Raw genomic sequence first — 21,092 nt, 5'->3', positions numbered from 1 at the left:
CACAACAATGCCCTCTATGTCACTGTCCAGACCAGAGACAAAACTGTGCCCATGGTTCTCATTGATAATGGGTCAGCACTGAACGTCTGCCCACTAAGGGTAGCCAGCTGTCTAGGGCTAGAAGAAACAGATTTCACTCCATCGGACCAGATAGTGAAAGCCTATGACAGCACCCGGAGGGAAGTGTTGGGGGTTGCTACGCTGAAGTTAACAGTTGGGCCAGTTGTGATGGAAGTCCCATTCCAGGTAATTGATGTACCAACTAGTTTCAACTTGCTTCTGGGCCGACCGTGGATACACTACACTAAGGCAGTCCCCTCGTCCTTGCACCAAAAGGTCAAGTTTCCCTATGAGGACAAAGTTATCACCATTCAAGGGGATGACTACAGCCAGCTGAAAAAGCCAAAGGGCCAGCCTCTCTTTGAGGTCAACCCTGAAACTGCCAACTTGCCCCCCTCGGGATTTCAGTATGACACTGTGCAGTTCATAGAAGGAAAGACTGCAAACTCTCGAATTCTCTTTGATTTCGGGACGGTACAAATAAACTGCATAGTGCCTTTGATGCTTAATATGTCCTATTTGCCAGGAATGGTTATGGCTAGATCCGGGAAAACATACCCCAAACTGCAAGCCTGGGAGTGTCCGGTGAATGAAGGGACCTTTGGACTGGGTTATGAGCCCACTAATGAAGACCGTGCTAAGAGAACCAGAAGGGGAAGGAAGGAGAGTGTACAGATGCGGCCTTACCTTCTGACTTTGAACAGTTACTTCTGCAAACCGGGAGAAGCAGTTCCTTACTGTGGCTTCCGAGAACCATTTTGCTGCCCGACCGCTAAGAAGATGCTGCCTGGGTTAGAGATATTCTCAAATGTCTGGGGCAACAAGCCCGGAACAATAACTGAACTGGAAACAGAAGACTTCATGCAGCCTAGTCTCTTTGATGAGGTTGCAGTTATCACAGGAAATGATGGGAATCAAGACCTACTCAACCTGATCAAGCCGAACGAAGGGCCCCTCAATAACTGGTACACCGAGGAGGAGCGCGTGCTGATAAACCCCTTCCCGAGTCAAACCTAGTACCTAAGTCTGTAATCAAGTCCTGTATTGAGTCTGAGTCTGACCCCGAGTCTGAAACTGAGTCAGAGTCCAGTTCCAGTTCTGAGTCGTCTGTGTCGGATCTAGAAGATCCAGATTTCAAATTTGATGTAATTTTTGAAGACGATTCCGTCATAATCAATAAAGGCTTGCAAATTCTTGACTACCCTGTATGTTTATCTTTCCAAGCATTTCCAAGCAAAAATGAAAAAAAAGTAAATGAAATAAAAAATGAAAAAGAAAAAATAATAATTGGCAAAGAAGAAAATGAACATACATATATTGCATATGACTGTGTGAACAGGGAACAGGTCAGTGAATGTTTGAAGAAATTTGCTGATTGCTTCATGTGGAAGGCAAGTGACATCACAGGAATTGACCCAGCAATAGTGGTGCACAAGATTCCAGTATACCCTGAGGCTAAGCCAGTGAAGCAGAAGCTAAGGAGGCTAAAAACAGAATGGTCCTTGATAATCAAGGAGGAAGTTGCCAAGCAACTGGAGAACAAGTTCATAGGGGGAGATCAAGTCATTCGACCTCTGATAGTTCGGCTACAGAAACAGCCAGCACATGTCATGAATCTAGTCGATGACAAGCCGTGGTTTTGGGATATACAGAATTATCTCCAGAATGAAGCCTACCCGGAAGGATCCAATAAGACTGATCAACGGACATTGAGACAGTTAGCATCTAGATATTTCCTTACTGGGGGAGTTCTGTATAAAAGAAGTTGGAATGGCCTGCACCTAAGGTGCGTTGAGGAGGGAGAAGCTCAGGCCATCATGGATTCCTTACATAATGGGGAGTCCGGGCCACACATGCACGGGATAGCTCTGGCTCGAAAAATCATGAACCTGGGTTATTACTGGTCAACCATGAATGCAGATTGCGTGAGGCACGCACAGAAATGCCATGAGTGTCAAATTTTTTCCAAGCTGCAAAGACAGCCTCCGGTCAGTCTAAATCCCATTGCTTCACCATGGCCTTTCGCAACTTGGGGCATAGACGTGATCGGAAAGATCCATCCAAAGGCTTCTAATGGCCATCAATTCATCCTGGTTGCTGTTGATTATTTCACTAAGTGGATTGAGGCAGCCTCCTATTCGGTCTTGAATGCTAAGAAGGTAGCACAGTTCGTTCGTACCAACATCCTTTGCCGGTATGGAATGCCATTCGAGATCATTACTGATAACAGGTCTCACTTTCAAAGCGAATTTTCGGACCTACTGAAGCAAAAGAAAATTCAGCACCACAAGTCTTCACCCTATCGTCCACAAACAAATGGGGCGGTAGAGGCTGCAAACAAGGCTATAAAAGTCATTTTGCAGAAGACGGTTCAAAAGCATAGAGCTTGGCACGAACAATTACCAAATGCCTTGTGGGGATACAGAACTTCAATCAGAACGCCTACTAGGGCAACCCCGTATTCCTTAGTATATGGCATGGAGGTAGTGTTGCCTATTGAGCTGGAAGTTCAGTCGGCGAGGATTATCCGAGAAAGCCAGATCAGCGAAGCAGATTGGGCTGAGAATTATCATTTGCAACTCTTGGGTATGGATGAAAAGCGATTGCGAGCAATCCACCAAACTCAAGTTTATCAAAGAAGAATGGCACGACATTTTAATAAAAAGGTCAAAGACCGAAAACTGGAAGAAGGTTGTTTGGTCCTGAAGGAAATTAGACAGCCAATCATAGACCCACGTGGGAAATTTCATCCTCATTGGGCTGGACCCTATGTGTTGAAGAAGATACTGTCTGGCGAAGCCGTTATTTTGACAGATTTGGATGGTTTGGAATTCACAAACCCATGTAATTTGGATCAGTTAAAAAGATATTTTGTGTGATTGTAATCATTTGCATAATGTAAAAAGAGCTACATTAGACCTGATTCTCCTCGGAAAAAAGAAATTATATATCGGAGATATGTAGGCAGCCCTCATTGGGCGCGGTCTAAACATTAATAAAAAAATCATTTCATAATTTCATTCTTCTTTGCCAAATAAAAAAGGGGGGAAAGAAAAGAAAAAAAGAAAAAAAGAGAAAAAAAAGAAAAACCCGCTAAGTCGAAAACCCGAAAGGGCGGCTTACGCAAAAGTAGGGGCCCGCTAAGCTGAAAACCTAAAAAGGGCGGCTTAGGCAAAAATGGGTAGCTCGCTAAGTTGAAAACCCGAAAGGGCAGCTTAGGCAAAAATTAGAGCTTGAAATAAATAAAGTTGGAAAATGCTTGGAAAGCTAAATGATATTCTCAATTTAAGCTAAAAAGTCAAATCTCATTCCAATAGCAGCCTAAAGTCAGGCGGAAAGCAAAAAGTCCAATAAATAATAAAGTCTAAACCAGAGTCTCAAATAAAAAGCCAAAAAGGCAAAACATCCAAAATCCAAAGCAAAAAAAAAAAAAAAAAAAAAACAACAATAAAGTCTAAAAGCCTATAGGAGTCTAGGTGTCCCGTCTCCTCCGTGTTGATCCTCTGAGTCATCCCTAGCTGTTAAACTTTGTCCAACCTCGCCTGTCCGAGGAGCCAGCACAATCTCCTCACCAGTCCCAACCTTCGAGTGCACTCAGCAGTGCAGTCCTCCTTGGTCTCTCAATCGGCCAGACAGCAGTAATGAACCAAGCCCAATACTCAGGAGAAGTCTGACCACTGGCAGGATTAGGTAAAGGCCTAACCATACGATGATCTCCAACCCAAGCCCTAAGGACGGCTCGGGTAACACCCGGGGTAACGGCTGCATCAGCTGAAATCTCATCCATAATCGGAACAGTCTGGTCTATCCCCATTTGCCTCAAAACGCGCGAAGCGCAGTACCAAGTACAGTGTGTGAGGCCTAAAAGGTAAACTTGAGAATGGCGGAAGCTAGCCTGAATAAAGCGAGTGAGGTTGTACCAGGAGATGAACCATAGTATCTCATTTGGACCCAATTCAATCAGCCAAGAAGTCCATGCATCAGTAGATGGGTGTGTGATCAAGATCCTCCGCATACGATATTGAGTGGCGCTATAGGGCAAGAGAGTAGGAGTAGCAACCACTTGGAGGTGGTCCTTCAACCAGACCTGAGTAATGGATCCTTTCTATTACAAGGGAATGAAGTAAAAAAGAGAAAAAAATGAGGAAAGATAACAAGGGGAAATACCTGGAGAATGATGGGAGAGACTGTCCAGTCATCGAACCCTAAAGCAGCCCTGTCAAGGCTCCTAACAGTCTCGACCAACACAATGCCGCCAATGCAGCCCATATCCTCCATTTGCCAAACCATAGGGCAAAGACGCAAATCCCCAAAGCCTAGGTCCTGGTTAAACAAGAAGCCAGCCAATAAACAGAAAACCAAGGCCCGCATCCTCAGCCTCATCCGGTCTGGGTCGTCTGGGCAAGCCTCTGAGAATTCGTCAATCAAGGGCAGCAAGATTGCTTTTTGGTCATCAACGATCATAGCCCTAGCTTGGGGTCGGCTGAACTGAAATAGGGTTTCAAACGACCTAACATACCCAATTTTTACCTCATGCTTGACCAAAGGGGCATTGGGGTCACACCCTATAATAGCACAAAACTCCTCAAAAAGAGGGCACATCTCCTCCATCATGGCCCCAAACCGGAAAACGTGGGATTTAGGGTCCCAAAGTCTAATACAGGCCCGTAAAAAATCCCAATCAACTACTACACCCCTAAGAGTAATAACAGGAGAAAGACTGTACCTCCCCAAATTGATCTTTTCAACTTTGGAGAGACTCCTAGTCCAGCTGTGCATGCTATGGTTGTAGAAGGGATTCATTGTTTTTTTATTTATTTTATTTTTTTCCTCTTTTTGTTTATTTAAAAAAAATAAATAGAAAAAATAGAGAAAAAAAAAGAAGAGAGAAGAAACTGACCAGAATTGCTGTTTGGCTCGAAAAAAGAGTGAATGAAAGAAAAACAAAGCCAAAAGCAGCTTTTATAGAGAAAAAGCCCAGCCCGGCAGCCCAGGCCGTCGATGATGGCGGTCACCGCAAAAAAAAAATAATAAATAAATAAATAAATATGTATATATCTAAAATAAAATTTCCTGTGCCAAAAAAAAAATGTTCTTTTAAGTACTAAAAGGAAAAAATATATTTTTCATAAAATGGGCGGAAACAAAATCCTATTTTCTTTCATATTTGATAACCATGCATACATATTTTCAGTACTAACCAAAGTGCAGGTACAAATAAAGTTCAGTACAGAAAATACAGTAAGAGAAAAACAAAGGAAAGCTGGAAAATCTAGCAACTATCAGCGGCAGGGCCTCCTCCTCGTCTGATCATCAAAGGCTATCTGAGTCCAGGCCGCAGCTAGTTCTTGCTGCATCCCGAGAACCAGCTCCATCATCTGATTGACCAACCCGACAGGAACCTGGAAATCATACAAAGGAAAATACAAGTCAATATCAAATCTCTTATGAATCCTTTTTGTGAGAGAGATGTGTCAGGCTTTACCTCAGTGATGTCCTCGGAAGGAAGAGCCGGGCGATCCACACTCTCCAGGGAGACTTCTCGAAGAGCTGGAGGGCCGTCAGGAACATAGTAAGGAATACTGTATGGTAGACGTAGATTGGCTAGGTCTGGGTGAAGCGGCCCGGTAGCCTCCAAAATAGCCCGGGGAGCCCTAGAAGGACCTGTCGATCGGCTAGGCCCGGCCTGCGACGGACCCCCAACCGGAGTGGAAGAAGTGGGATCGGTCATTGGCCTCCTCCTTGGAGTCCTAGTCGAGGGACCCGAAGCCCGAGAAGAACGGGTGCCAAGTGGCTGAGAAGGAACCAGCCCCTGGAAACTATCAAGCCGAGATCCAATGGGCAGCATCAAAGAGATTCCGCAGAACTCATCATAATCTCCTCCCATAAGGAACTCCACATGTGGAATACCCTCAGTATGAGCAGCAGTGAGCGTCATCTGCCTACCTGCTTGCATGTCCTCAGGAGGGGAATAAGGGACAGTACGACAGCCTCTTATCTGAATGTCCACTCTCTCGCCCAAATAATATCCCCGCAGGATGGGGTGCGACAGGACCACCCTCCGCCGAGACAAGGCATCTGACCGCTGGAAATCAGGATCGGCCTGAATCCAGCTCTGTAGACGGGCAGTCATTGGCCCCACTTCAGCCTATAAAAAATGCAAATATGTTAATAAATCCTTTTTATTTAACATATCTAAGAATCACTAAGCACATACCTGCTCCAGAGGACAAGTATCAAAAAAGGTTCTCAGCTCCTTCAACGATTTCTTGCACCGAACGGTATGAAGGTTTGATTTGTACCATCTCCAAGCCAAAGGCACCAGCCCTGATCCGAGATCAGTCTGAAGCAGCTCTGGGCGAGTGTAAGGAAAGTACTCAAATGCCTAAGTCTGCGAAACAAAAAAAAAAGAGAATCAGTGAAAAAGAAAATCAAGACGAACAGAAAAACACAGAAAAGAAGAATGTTCTTTACATTACCTCCCAGAAATAGTAGGTCCCGCTGAGTTTGCAGTGACCTGAACTCAGATCACACATATCGTCGTACATGCGGCTCAGAATAGCACCGGCCCAGTCATACTCCTCAAAATGGGCAATATTTTCCAAACTCTTCAAGATAGAGGGGTTAAACTTCTCTTTCCTGTTGGACCAGAAGGTCGAAGCAAACAGTAGCAACAAGGTGAATCAGGCCACCTGAGTAGCCGTCAGCTCTCCTCACCTGTATCTAGCATAGATGTCAGGGGCCTAGAGGGATAACCAGCGTCTAGAAATGCTCAAAGCAGGGGTAGCAGAGCCTGACTCGACAATCCGTGGTAGGTCTATCCCAATCAGCTCAACCATCCGGTCGGGGGAGATCTCAGTCCTCCAGTCATCGTATAGCTCGATCGGTCGAATGCCGAAAGGGATCCCGGAGATCACCGAAAAATCCGTAGGGGTCAGTGTCAATTCGCCCCAAGAGAAGTGGAAAGTATTTGTGGTATCCCACCATCTCTCGGCCAAGGCACACAACAACTCCTTGTGGTTGCTCCGACCCATGTCAAGATGTCTCAGATAGCCCAGATAAGACGGACGGATAATCGCGCCAACCGGGTTGTTTTGATCAAATATTTCGAGCGGAACTTCAGCCACAGAACTCTCACCCACATCCAATTTAATACGAGAGTCCTAAAAGGTAAATCAACCTAAGAGTTACTCCTCGGTTCCTTACTAAGGGTAATATCTTAGTTCTACCCTAGCATGCATACTAATAAAAACAATAAGCATAGGAAAATTTTTAAAATTCACAACAATTGGCCTAAGGCCCAAAAATTCACAACTTGGCCTAAGGCCCAAAAATCACAATTTGGCCTAAGGCCCAAAAATTCACGACTTGGCCTAAGGCCCAAAATTTCACGATTTGCCCTAAGACCCAAAATTTCACGATTTGGCCTAAGGCCCAAAAAATCACGATTTGGCCTAAGGCCCAAAATTTCACGATTTTGACCTAAGGCCCAAAAATTCACAATTTGGCCTAAGGCCCAAAATTTCACAATTTGGCCTAAGGCCCAAAATTTCACAAATTGACCTAAGGCCCAAAATTTCACAATTTGGCCTAAGGCCCAAAAATTCAAAATTTGGCCTAAGGCCCAAAATTCACCATTTGGCTTAAGGCCCAAATAATAAATAATATGCAAACAAAAGTGAAAGGCAGCCTACCTGGGCGAAGATGCCGGTCATGGAGGCGTGAGTATCAGCGTCTACCATAAGATCGACCTCGTTGAGAGAAATCCCCAGAGACTCGAGAAAATCCTCACCGCTGCTGTAGCTTGGGGAAGTCATGATGAGGAAGTTGAGAGAATTTGAGAGACTTTTGGTTTTGGAGAGTTTAGAATGAATGAAATGGAAAATTTCAAGCTATTTATAAGCAAATAGCCAAAAGGCGGGTCTTCTGGACGCGTCCGATTTTCGCCTCCAAAATTTGCGTTTCAGACAACCACCGACTCCCATAAATCATTTTTTATGGTTGCCGGTGGGGGGCAACTGTGAATACCCAAATTTTGAGGCTCAAAGAGCCAGTTCTCCCGGACTGCAAACAGTCCGGCCGGACCAAAGGCCATTTTGGAAGTTCACTGAAAGTATGCCAATATGGTACTTGAAACGTCCGAAAAATCACGAGGATCACAGAGCTGGTCCCAGAATATTTTTTGGAGGTCTGGAACTCCCAGAAAAACCTCCGGAACGAGAAATAGCAAAACCACCGGCCTCGGTGGCTCGGGCCGCCGAAACAGTCTGTTTCGCCTATAAAAACAGCCCCGGTGTGACCTTTCAACTCACTCAGTCTGTGTTGACGGACGCTCCTTCTCCCCTATGCTCCTTCTCCCCTACGCTCCTTGCGATTCTTTACTGCTTTTCTGCATTTTAGTTTAGCTTTAATTGCTTTCTTGCTTTGTTAAGTGGTCATTAAAATCAAATTAATTAATATTCCCTTAACGAGGAGCTTAACCTAGAGTTAAGAAGTGGCCGTCGATTAAATCAGGTACATGAACTAAACTCTGCCTATTTAATTTTAGCACTTCATGCATGCTTCTCTTCTACTCCTAATAACTCTACAACTTCATAAATGCATCCATGTCATCATTAGGCAAACAAATTGCCTCAAGTAAATAAATTTAAGCTAAATGCCCGGTTAATTAATAATCGTGGTATTAAAGCCTAAATCCGACAATATTGGCTTAAAATACCTAGTTAATTAAATGGCTATGGTATAATTGCCTTTATTTCGAACGGTCCGGCTTAAGTCCAATTAATCAATAATTGAGACTAAAAAGCTTTAATTAAACACGTTTTTGTCTTGGTAATACATTGCCTACATTGCAATTCAAATAATCACTTTTGGCAAACAAATTGCCTATAAGTGAGATTAATCTTTTTCTTAAGCGACAAATTGCTTAAATCACAATTTTTTGGCTAAAAGTCTTCAAACAATTGCTTTTGGCAAATAAATTGCCTTAAGTCAATCAATTTTGGCGACAATCGCCCAATCACCAACTTTTGGCAATAAATTGCCTAAATCAACTTATTTTGGCTAAAAGCCTTAAATCAATCATTTTGGCGACAATCGCCTAAATCACATCAATTTTTGGCAACAATTGCCTAAATTAATCTTTTTGGCTAAAAGCCATTAAAATCAATATTTTTGGCATCAAATGCCTAAAAATCAATCAATTCTTTGGCAAAATGCCTAAAAAAAATGCACGAAAAATACACACACTCATGCATAAAGCATACCCATTCAAAGCCCTCTAAAAGAGGCCTATCGAACTACGTTGACTTTGATCTTCCATTCAAATGGAAGTACGTAGGCACGTTAGGGATTTAACCCCGAGCGGCAAGTCGAAAATCATATAAGCATTTTTTAATTAGTCCAAATTACATCATCGCCTTGCAAAGCATTCACTCATGGTTAGTTCATCAACATGACATAGTCTCGGGATCCACCTCGGGTTCAAAGACCATGCCTCAACATCGGGTTAATTAATCTAGTAATTAGGTTAATTAAAATTGGAGTCACTTAGGGTTTTTTCCTAGTTTACCCTGAAAATAATTAAACAAGGTGGCGACTCTCACACACTCACGTGCATTTCTGTCCTTTACCATATGCATAACATGCCTATGTTTTGGGGGAGGTGTTCACACCCTAGACATCAGAAAATATTTCTATCCCAGGCAGCATCTTCTTAGCAGTCAGGTAGTAAAATGGTTCTTGGAAGCCACGATAAGGAATCGTTTCTCCCGGTCTGCAGAAGTGACCATTCAAAGTCAAAAAGTATGGTCGCATCTGTATCTTTCTCCTTCTTCTCCTGGTCCTTCCAGCCAGGTCTTCATCAGTGGGCTCCTATCCTAGCCCAAAAGTCCCTTTATTCACTGGACATTCCCAAGCTTGCAGTGCGGGGTATGCCTTTCGGGACCTTGCCATAACCATTCCCGGCAGGTAGGACATTTTCAGCATCAAAGGCACTATGCAGTTTATTTGCATCGTCTCGAAATCAAAGAGAATTCGAGGGTTTGCAGTTTTTCCCTCTATGCACTGTACTGTGTCATATTGAAATCCTGAGAGGGGCAGGTAGGCATTCTCAGGGTCGACCTGAAAGAGAGGCTGGCCTTTTGGCTTCTCCAGTTGGCTCATAAGGTTTTGGATGTCAGAGATTGATGCCATTGATGCAGGTGGGGTTGTTGGAGTTGTAGGTGAAGCTGGTGTAGCTGGTGAAGCTGGTGATGTTGGGGATGGTACCGTAGGTGTGACTGGCACTGATGTTGGCACTTGAACAGTGGGTAAGTATAAGGGTAATTGGATTAGGGTATAGTGGTTCGTGTATCAGGGTAGCTGATGTGAGGTAGATCGACTCTTTGTCCAACTGTGCATGACTAAAAAAAAACAAAAGAATGTTTTGTGTTCTTTTTGTGTTTATTCAATGTTTATGATATGTCGTGAATGCGCACAACAACACGTCATAATCCATTTTAATGAGATGCTTCAAGCATTGGGTACATACAGCCCTAAAGGATAGGTACTATAGGCTATCACACAAATAGAAAATAGGCTTATAAAGGGACCCTTGAACCTTGAGCATGGATATACCTAACCACATGTGAAACAAGGAGTTTCGCGTGGGTCCGACAGTACGCATACTCATGGGCCACCCCCAAAAGGATTAGGGATGGTTTGCGGTAACAGGGAGGACGCTTTGGCTGTCCGTCGACTTAATCAAGGAGACTTGCCGATCAGCGCTACTTGCTATCCAGACTCAGAAGTTTGAACAGAAGAGAAGAAATTCATTTGAAATTCGTTTTTTATGCAATGGAGAAAAAGATTCTCAATCGTGCAAATAAATCAACAAATTTAAATGTTTTAATTAAATTTTACAATTAAGTCCAAATTTCTTTATCAAGTATTCTTAAAGAAAGAACACTTGATTCGTGTTAGGGTACCCTGCAAAACAAAGCACAACAAAGATAATACCCTGAAGAAGGGCAGGTTAGTTGATGCAGCAACTGTAGTCCACTTTATGCAAAATGATTACATGTCCCCAGTGAAGTCGCCAAACTGTGAACCCCTCCCCCAAAAATAGGCATATAATGAATATGACTAAGGGCAGAAATGCACGTGAATGTGTGAGTCGCCACCTTGTTTAATTATTTTAGGGTAAACTAGGAAAAAACCCTAAGTTGACTCCAATTTTAATTAACCTAATTACTAGATTAATTATCCCAATGTTTAAGGCATAGTTTGCGAATCCGAGGTGGATCCCGAGACCATGCCATGTTGATGAACTAACCAATGAATGAATGTTTTGCAAGGTAAATGATGTAATTGGACCAATGAAATGTTTAAGTGATTTCGACTTGCCGCTCGGGGTTAAACCCCAAACGTGCCTACGTACTTCCGTTTGAATGGAAGATCAAAGTCGACGTAGTTCGATAGGCCTTTTTTAAAGGGCTTTGAATGGGTATGCTTAATGCATGAGTGTGTGTATGCTTCGTGCATTTTTAGGCATTTTGCCAAAGATTGATTGATTTTCTATTTTAGGCATTTGTTGCCAAAAGGTGTTGATTGGGCAATTTATTACCAAAAATTGATGTTTGGGCTTTTTGTCGCCAAAAATTGATGTTTGGGTTTTTTGTTGCCAAAATGGTTGATTTAGGCAATTTGTTTGCCAACAGTGTTGATCGGGCGATTGTCGCCAAAATGATTGATTTAAGGCTTTTAGCCAAAAGATTGATTAATTCAAGGCATTTTGCCAAAGCTTCGATTTAAGCGATTTGTCGCTAAAAATGGCTAATCTTATTTATAGGCAATTTGTTTGCCAAAAGTGATCAATTGAATTGCAATATAAGCAATTTATTGCCAAAAAAACGTGGTTAATTAAGGCTATTTAGCCACAATTATTGATTAATTGGACTTAAGCCGGACTGTTTGAAATAAAGGCGATTATACCGTAGTCATTAATTGACCAGATACTTTAGCCAATATTGTCGGATTTAGGCTTTAACACCACGATTATTAATTAACCAGGCATTTAAGCTTAATCATATTTAATTGAGGCAGTTTATTTGCGAAATTGATGACGTGAATACATTTATGCAGCATTTTAATTCAAAATTGGAGTAGAAGAGAATATGCACAAAATGCTGAAATTAAATGGGCAGAGTTTCGTTATTACCTGAGTTAATCGGCGGCCGCTTCTTAGCTTCAACTTGAAAATTCCATATTAAGCTCCTTGTTTGGGGAATATTTAATTAAAATTAATTTAATTAAGTGACCAAATATCACAATAGCAGAGTAATAAAAGCCTATACTAAATGCAGAAAAACAGTAAAAGAACCGCAAGGAGCGTAGGGGAGAAGAGAGCGTCCGTCAACACAGACCGAGTGCCTAAAAATGACGAATCGGGGCTGTATTTATAGGAAAACCTGGGCTGGAGGGCGGGCGGCGGGCGCCGCCGCCGTGTCCGGCGGGCGCCGTGGCCGCGGCCAGCGGACTTGCTAGTTTTTTCGTTCCAAAAGCTTTTTCGGGAGTTTCGTACCTCCAAAAAATATTCTGGGACCAGTTCTGCGATCCTCGTAATTTTTCGGACGTTTCAAGTACCATATTGGCATACTTTCGGTGAACTTTTCCGAATGGCCTCCGGTCCGACCGAACTGTTTGCAGTCTGGGAAAACAGGCTTTTTGAGCCTCAAAATTTGAGTATTCACACTATGTAGTCATTAAAAATTGCGGTCATGCAACGTTGAAATGTTGCAGGTGCATTGTATATTCCAAAAGGCATGCGTCTATATGCAAATGTACCAAATGGACAAGTAAATGTGGTTTTCTCTTGGTCATTCGAAAAGATATAAATCTGAAAATATCCCGAATATCCATCGAGAAAATAATAGAAAGCATGACCAGCAATTCTTTCTAACATTTGATCTATGAATGGTAATGGAAAATGATCTTTTCTTGTGGCTAAATTAAGTTTTCTATAATCAATACATACCCTCCAACCCGTAGTGGTCCTAGTAGGAATTGGTTCACCATTTTCATTTTTTACTACAGTCATTCCTCCCTTTTTAGGCACACATTGAATTGGACTAACCCATTGGCTATCCGAAATTGGGTATATTATTCCTACATCTAGTAACTTGATAATTTCTTTCTTCACTACTTCTTTCATATTAGGATTAAGTCTCCTTTGTCTTTCTACCTTAGGTATTGTCCATCTTCAAGATTGATGTAATGCATGACTCGATTTGGACTTATCCCTTTAAGATCAGAAATTTGCCATCCTATACTCTTAATCCTATTTCTAACAATTTTTAACAAATCATTTTCTTGATTTATAGTTAATTTATTAGAAATAATTATAGGAAGTGTGTGATCTTTACCTAAGAAAGCATATCGTAGATGACTTGGTAACTCTTTAAGGTCTACTATTGGTGGACTTTCAATTGATGGTGGCAAAGGTTCATGCTCCCTAAGTAACATTTCAGGTCTTAAATTTATAAATTCCTCTTCTTCAATATTGACATTTTCTTCCTCAAATTTTTCATTATCTTTCAAGGCAAACATTTCTTGTATGCATGCATCAACTATATCAATTCTCATGCAATTTCCCTCATCCATAGGATATTTCATAGCTTTGTCTATATGAAATTCAATGACATCATCACCTATCCTAAGGACTAATTTTCCTTCTGAAACATCAATTAATGCCCTCCCTATGTTCATAAATAGTCTTCCTAAAATAAGAGGACAATTTTTATCATAAACAAAGTCAAGTATGACGAAATCAGTTGGAAAAATAAATTTGTCAACCTTAACAAGTACATCCTCAATGATACCATAGGGTCTTTTAATAGTTTGGTCAGCAAGTTGTAAAACCATATTAGTTCTTTTAACTTCATCCTCTAATCCCAATTTCTTAAAGAGAGATAATGGCATCAAATTAATACTTGCTCCTAAATCACACAGGCATCTAGGAAAATCTACTTTACCTAATTTGCATGGTATAGTGAAACTCCCTGGATCTTTGAGTTTAGTAGGTAACTTACGAGATTATGGAACTACAATCCTCAGTTAGAGTGACTGTCGACACATCTTCCCAACTACGTTTCTTCGAGATCAATTCTTTAAGGAACTTACCGTAGTTCGGAATTTGTGTGATAGCTTCCATGAGTGACATGTTGATATGCAAATTTTTCAGTTTATCAATAAAATTTAAGAACTGCTTATCTTGCTCCTACTTCTTGAGCCTTTGCGGAAAAGGTGGCCTAGATTGATAAGCTTTAACATTGTCCTTCTCCTTTTCCTTTCCTTTTTCTTGTTCTCTTGATCCTGCACTATTTACTTCAATGCTCGGTTCACAAACCGGCTCCACAGTTGCATTATTCAAAACATTAGCATCACTACCCGAAGGAACTATTTTATCTACTATTTTTCCACTTCGTAAGGCAATGGCACTTATATTCTCCCTAGGATTCTTTTCTGTATTACTAGGAAGATTTCCTACTTCACGTGAGGAAATAGCATTGGCAAGTTGTCCTACTTGTACCTCCAAGTTATGTATGGATGATGAATGATTTTTGAATAACTTGTCAAACTTTGATTCTAACCATTTAAAACTATCATCTTGACTACTCATCTTTTGGTTAAATCCCTCCAGAAATTTATCAATTTTATTAGTCAATTGTCCTAGTCTATCTTGAGATTGACTACCCTGATTGCCCCTACCTGATTATCATGATTTCTCCAAAAGGAATTATGATAATTACGATTTTCAGCATTATAAGTATTTGAATATGGACCGCGAGTTTGTCCTTGGACATAATTCACTTGTTCCTCCATAACCGGATGCTTATAATTACATTCATTTGACACATGCCCATTTTGACCGCAATTGTCACAAATAAAAGATGTTGATTTACTTATATTTAAGTTATCAATTTTATAAGAAAAAGCAGAAATCTGTGCTTGCATCATAGTTAAGGGATCTAATTCATGCACTTTCTTTGCTGAATTTTTTGAAGAAGAAGAAGACTCATTACTAACAGTAGAATGATTTACCTGTGTCCTTTCGGTTGGCCATATGCTATTATTGTTGGCCATTTCTTCTAGTAACTCAATTGCATCATCAGTAGTCTTCTTCATTAATGATCCTCCTGCCATGGCATCTATAGTTCCTCTTGTAGAAGGTGTCACCCCATTGTAAAAGGTTTGAATCAATATATTTTGGGGAAGGCCATGATGTGGGCAAACTCGTTGGAGCTCTTTCTAGCGATCCCATGCCTCATATAGGGATTCATTTTCATGTTGGGTAAATGAGGTTATTTCTTTGATAAGCCTAGCGGTTTTTGCTAGTGGGAAATACTTAGACAGGAAGGCTTGGGCTAGTTCTTCCCAAGTAGTGATAGAGTTTGGTGGTAATGAATTCAACCAAGCTTTTGCCTTATCTTTCAATGTGAAAGGAAATAGACGTAACTTGATAGCATTTGCTGGTACCGAATTCATCTTAAATGTATCAAAGATCTCAAGAAAACTGGCTATATGCGAGTTAGGATCCTCGTTTGTTAATCCGTAGAACTGAACACTATTTTGGAGCATTTGCAATAAAGCAGGTTTAATCTCAAACTGGCTAGCATTTACCGGTGGACGTACTACTCCCTTTTGTGAACCATTTAAACTTGGAGTAACAAAGTCCATCAACCTCTATGGCAGATTTCCATCACCCATGATTCTTGAATTTCTTCTTTTCTTCTTCTTCTTTCGTTGTGAGAGAAATTTTTCAATCTCAGGCTGATAATCCTCCAATTCACTGTTTGAAGATCTGGTACTTGGCATATGAGTTATGTAAACTATGTGTTCCTGCAAAATTTTGAATCAATAATAAGTACGTATCTTAATTAAAATAAATTGTAAATCACATATAAGAATATGTCGTTAAATGACAAAACACCGTTCCCCGGCAACGGGGCCAAAAACTTGTTGCGTCTCTTTTGAGTTCCCGCAAGTATACGGATCGCAACGTAGTAATAAAAGATCGATCCCACGAGGAACGGGTTGAGTTCACTTGCTACTTTACTCTTGGATATGTGCTTACAGGGATACGAATACAAGAATGATTAAATTTTATTTATGCTAAGGCTAATGTTTAATTAAATTTAAAGACAAGTGTATAGCCAAATACTTAGAATAATTAATCATAAAGACAAGTGTTTAGTAAAATACTTAGATTAATTGATCACACAGGATTTTCTCTTTTCTATGCAAAAGCTTGTAACATACAATAAAGAATTCTTTAATCACATATGGTAAGATGTAATTCAACTTCTCAGTATAGAATTATACTGTGAATACTCAAATTTTGAGGCTCAAAAAGCCAGTTTTCCCGGTCGCGGCGGTGGTGGCCGCCCTTAAAGGCGGCGGTAGCCACTATCGCAGGCGGCGGCAGCCGCCGGCGACAGCGGCTGCAGTCGCCTGTGAATACCCAAATTTTGAGGCTCGAAGAGCCAATTTTCCCGGACTGCAAACAGTCCGACTGGACCAAAGGCCATTTTGGAAGTTCACCGAAAGTATGCCAATATGGTACTTGAAACGTCCGGGACGTCGCGAGGATCGCGGAACTGGTCCCGGAATATTTTTTGAAGGTCTGGAACTCCTGAAAAAGCCTCCGGAATGAGAAAAAAAGCACACGGGTCGATGTGCCCGCCCTCAGGGGTGGGCACGCCCGCCCCCATGGGGCAGGCATGCCCGCCCCCCCAGGGCGGGCACGCCCACCCTCAAGGGCGGTCCAGCCCACCCTCAAGGGCGGGCATGACCGCCCCACTGGGGCGGGCACGCCCGCCCCCTTGAGGCGGGCACGCCCACCCTCGGGTCTCCTTTTTTCCTATAAAATTGGCCCCGGGGCCTCCGTTTTGAGACTTTCAGTCTGTGTTGATGGACGTTCCTTCTCCCTTACGCTCCTTGCGATTCTTTACTGCTTTTATGCATTTTTATTTAGCTTTATTACTTTCTTGCTTTGCTATTTTGGTCATTTAAAATTAAATTAATTAATTTTCCCTTAACGAGGAGCTTAACCTGGAGTTAAGAAGCGGTCGACGATTAAATCAGGTACATGAACTAAACTCTGCCTATTTAATTTTAGCACTTCATGCATGCTTCTTTTCTACTCCTAATAATTCTACAATTGCATAAAAGCATTCACGTCAATCATTAGGCAAATAAACTGCCTCAATTAAACAAATTTAGGCTAAATGCCCGGTTAATCAATAATCGTGGTGATAAGCTTAAATCCGACAATATTGGCTAAAAAGCCTAGTTAACCAATAACTATGGTGAAATTGCCTTTATTTCGAACAAATTCGGCTTAAGTCCAATTAATCAATAGTTGTGGCCAAATAGCCTTCATTACACACATTTTTTCTTGGCAGTCAATTGCCTACATTACAATTCAGTTAATCAATTTTTGGCAAACCAATTGCCAATAAATTAGATTAGCCACTTTTTAGCGACAAATCGCTTAAATCAAAAGCTTTGGCAAAATGCCTTAAAATTAATCAATCTTTTGGCTAAAAGCCTTTTAATCAATCATTTTGGCGACAATCGCCTAAAATAAATCATTTTGGCAATCAAATTGCCTAAATCACTCTTTTTGGCTAAAAGCCTTAAAATCAATCATTTTGGCGACAATCGCCTAAAATCAATCATTTTGGCGACAATCGCCTAAAATCAATCATTTTGGCAATCAAATTGCCTAAATCACTCTTTTTTGGCTAAAAGCCTTAAAATCAACCTTTTTTGGCAACAATTGCCTAAATCAAATCTTTTTGGCTAAAAGCCTTAAATCCACATTTTCGGCAGCACATGCCTAAAAATCAATCAATTCTTTGGCAAAATGCCTAAACAAAATGCACAAAGCATACACACACTCATGCATTAAGCATACCCATTCAAAGCCCTTCAAAGAAGGCCTATCGAACTATGTGGACTTTGATCTTCCATTCAAACGGAAGTACGTAGGCACGTTTGGGATTTAACCCCGAGCGGCAAGTCAAAATCGAAATCACTTTCAATTGGTCCAATTACATCATTCACCTTGCAAAGCATCCATTTTCATTCAGGTTAGTTCATCAGCATGACATAGTCTCGGGATCCACCTCGGGTTCGTAGACCATGCCTTAAACATTGGGTTAATTAATCTAGTAATTAGGTTAATTAAAATCGGAGTCACTTAGGGTTTTTTCCTAGTTTACCCTAAAATAATTAAACAAGGTGGCGACTCATACACTCACGTGGATTTCTGTCCTTTGTCATATGCATTCATATGCCATGATGTTTGGGGAGGGGTTCACAGATTGGCGACTCCGCTGGGGACACATGTAATCTTTTTACATGAAGAGGACTACGATTGTTGTATGAACTAACTTGCCCTTCTTCAGGGTATCATTTTACTATGCTTTGTTTTGCAGGGTACCCTAGCACGAATCAGGTGTTCTTTCTTTAAGAATACTTGAGGAGGAGATTTGAACTTAATTGACAAATTGGATGAAAACATTTAAATTTGTTGATTTATTTGCACGATTGAGAATCTTTTTTCTCCATTGCATAAAAAATGAATTTCAAATGAATTTCTTCTCTCTCTGTTCAAATTTCTATGTCTGGATAGCAAGTAGAGCTGATCGGCAGGTCTCTTTGATTATGTCGACGGACAGCCAAAGCGTCCTCCCTGTTACCGCAAACCATCCCTAATCCTTTTGGGGGTGGCCCATGGGCATGCGTACTGTTGGACCCACGCGAAACTCCTTGTTTCACATGTGGTTAGGTATATCCATGCTCAAGGTTCAAAAGTCCCTTTATAAGCCTATTCTCTATTTGCGTCATAGCCTATAGAACCTATCCCTTAGGACTGTATGCACCCAATGATGTGAAGCATATCATGAATAGATTATGTTGTGATGTTGTGCGCATTCACGCATTCATCCCATACTTCACAAAAAAAAAAACATTCCATTTCAATTGTCGGATTTTGGTCCCTGAGACTTGAAAAATTACATTTTGGTCCCTGAGACCTGGAAAATTACATTTTGGCCACAGAGGCCCAAGAATACCCATTTTGGCCGTAGAGGCCCAAAAATTTCCAATTTGGCCACAGAGGCCCAAAAATTTTCAATTTGGCCACAGAGGCCCAAAAATTTCCAATCTGGCCACAGAGGCCCAAAAATTCTCAATCTGGCCCTAGAGGCCCAAGAATACCCATTTTGGCCCCAGAGGTCCAAAAATTTCCAATTTGGCCACAGAGGCCCAAAAATTTTTAATCTGGCCACAGAGGCCCAAAAATTCTCAATTTGGCCCAGAGGCCCAAAAATTCTCAATTTGGCCCCTAAGGCCCAGAAGTTCACAATTTGGCCACAGTGGCCCAAAAATTTTCAATTTGGCCACAGAGGCCCAAAAATTTCCAATCTGGCCACAGAGGCCCAAAAATTCTCAATCTGGCCCTAGAGGCCCAAGAATACCCATTTTGGCCCCAGAGGCCCAAAAATTTCCAATTTGGCCACAGAGGCCCAAAAATTTTCAATCTGGCCACAGAGGCCCAAAAATTCTCAATCTGGCCACAGAGGCCCAAAAATTCTCAATTTGGTCCCTAAGGCCCAGAAGTTCACAATTTGGCCACAGAGGCCCAAAAATTCACAATCTGGCCACAGAGGCCCAAAAATTCTCAATCTGGCCACAGAGGCCCAAAAATTCTCAATTTAGCCCCTAAGGCCCAGAAGTTCACAATTTGGCCACTAAGGCCCAAAAGTTCGCATTCTTGGCCACAGAGGCCCAAAAATTCCCGATTTGGCCCCAAGGGCCCAAAAATTCCCAATTTGGCCTAAGGCCCAAAAATTCACATTTTGGCCCCTAAGGCCCAAAAAAAATTCTTTGAGAACTTAGGGCCTTACAAAAAGTCGAGGTGTCCAGCCCTAAGCACTCTACCATACATATCACATCCCATTGGGTCCTATCCTAGGTGTCCTACCCTACCAACGCTACCCTACATTGTTTGGTCCTACCACCCCACATCACAAGGGTCAAGTCCAAATACCTTACCCTTACACTACCCTACCTCACACTATCTCACATACCCTATGAAAACACCTTATATAGGATAGTCTAATCATTTTGACTATGTCCTTTTACAGGTATCCCTCCAAAGACCACCTGTACCCGAAACACCAACTGAGCGCTCATCCACAAGTCCAACAACCCCGACTGCACCAATGGCATCACTGTCTGACATTCAAAGCCTCATAGAACAAATGGAAGCCAGAATGGAGGCTAGAATGAATGAGGCATTAGCTGCCCAAAGGACTGCACTAATAGCTGAACTAGGTAGTGGTAATGGAAATGGGGCTTCAGCTGGGGGAAGTGGACCTGCTACCTCCAATCAAGGACCTGGTGCTGAACCGACAAACCCTACCCTTAACTTGGATGACATGCCCTCCAGAACTGCTTTTGAGCTGGAAGCTCAGAAAATGAGAGAAAAACTGGAACTGTTGGAAAGGTCTATTACTGCCCTTAAGACACACAAGGAAGTGGTGGACATGGACTCCTTGTCCTTGTTCCCTGAAGCAAGACTGCCCACGAAGTTCCAAATGCCCAACATGGACAAGTTTGACGGAACCACTTGTCCCAAAACGCACCTGAAAATGTATGTGGGTGCCCTCAACCCGTTTGGCCTGAACAGCGAGCTCCTTGCTCAGTTGTTTCAGCAATCTTTGACTGGTGCTGCATTAAGATGGTTTGTAAGCTTGGATCATTCCAAAATGAAGAATTGGGAGGACATATGCAATGCTTTCAACACGCAGTACCATTATAATATCGAAGTGGATGTTACCCGGAGGGAGCTGGAAACCACTAAACAAAAGAACAATGAGCCCTTCTCCTCGTTCCTTTTGAGGTGGAGAGCCAAAGCTGCTCAAATGATCAACCAACCCTCTGAACAGGAACAAGTTGACATAATAATCAAGAATTTACTG

The 21,092-nt window shown here is 41.8% G+C and overlaps 1 non-coding gene across 1 annotated transcript; it reads left to right on the top strand.

The window, feature by feature from the left end:
• The first annotated feature begins 15,313 nt into the window (after positions 1-15,313).
• Positions 15,314-15,420, top strand: LOC149495625 (small nucleolar RNA R71). The gene has a single exon (XR_016321556.1). It is a non-coding gene; the product is annotated as a small nucleolar RNA R71 (small nucleolar RNA).
• The last annotated feature ends 5,672 nt before the right edge of the window (positions 15,421-21,092 follow it).

Source organism: Jatropha curcas, chromosome 6 (genome assembly GCF_041381405.1).
Source record: "Jatropha curcas cultivar XTBG-Jc1 chromosome 6, XTBG_Jcur_1.0, whole genome shotgun sequence".
In the NCBI taxonomy this organism is placed as follows: domain Eukaryota; kingdom Viridiplantae; phylum Streptophyta; class Magnoliopsida; order Malpighiales; family Euphorbiaceae; genus Jatropha; species Jatropha curcas.
The sequence above is the reverse complement of the archived record's forward strand: the minus strand, read 5'-3'. Positions and strand labels throughout refer to the sequence as shown.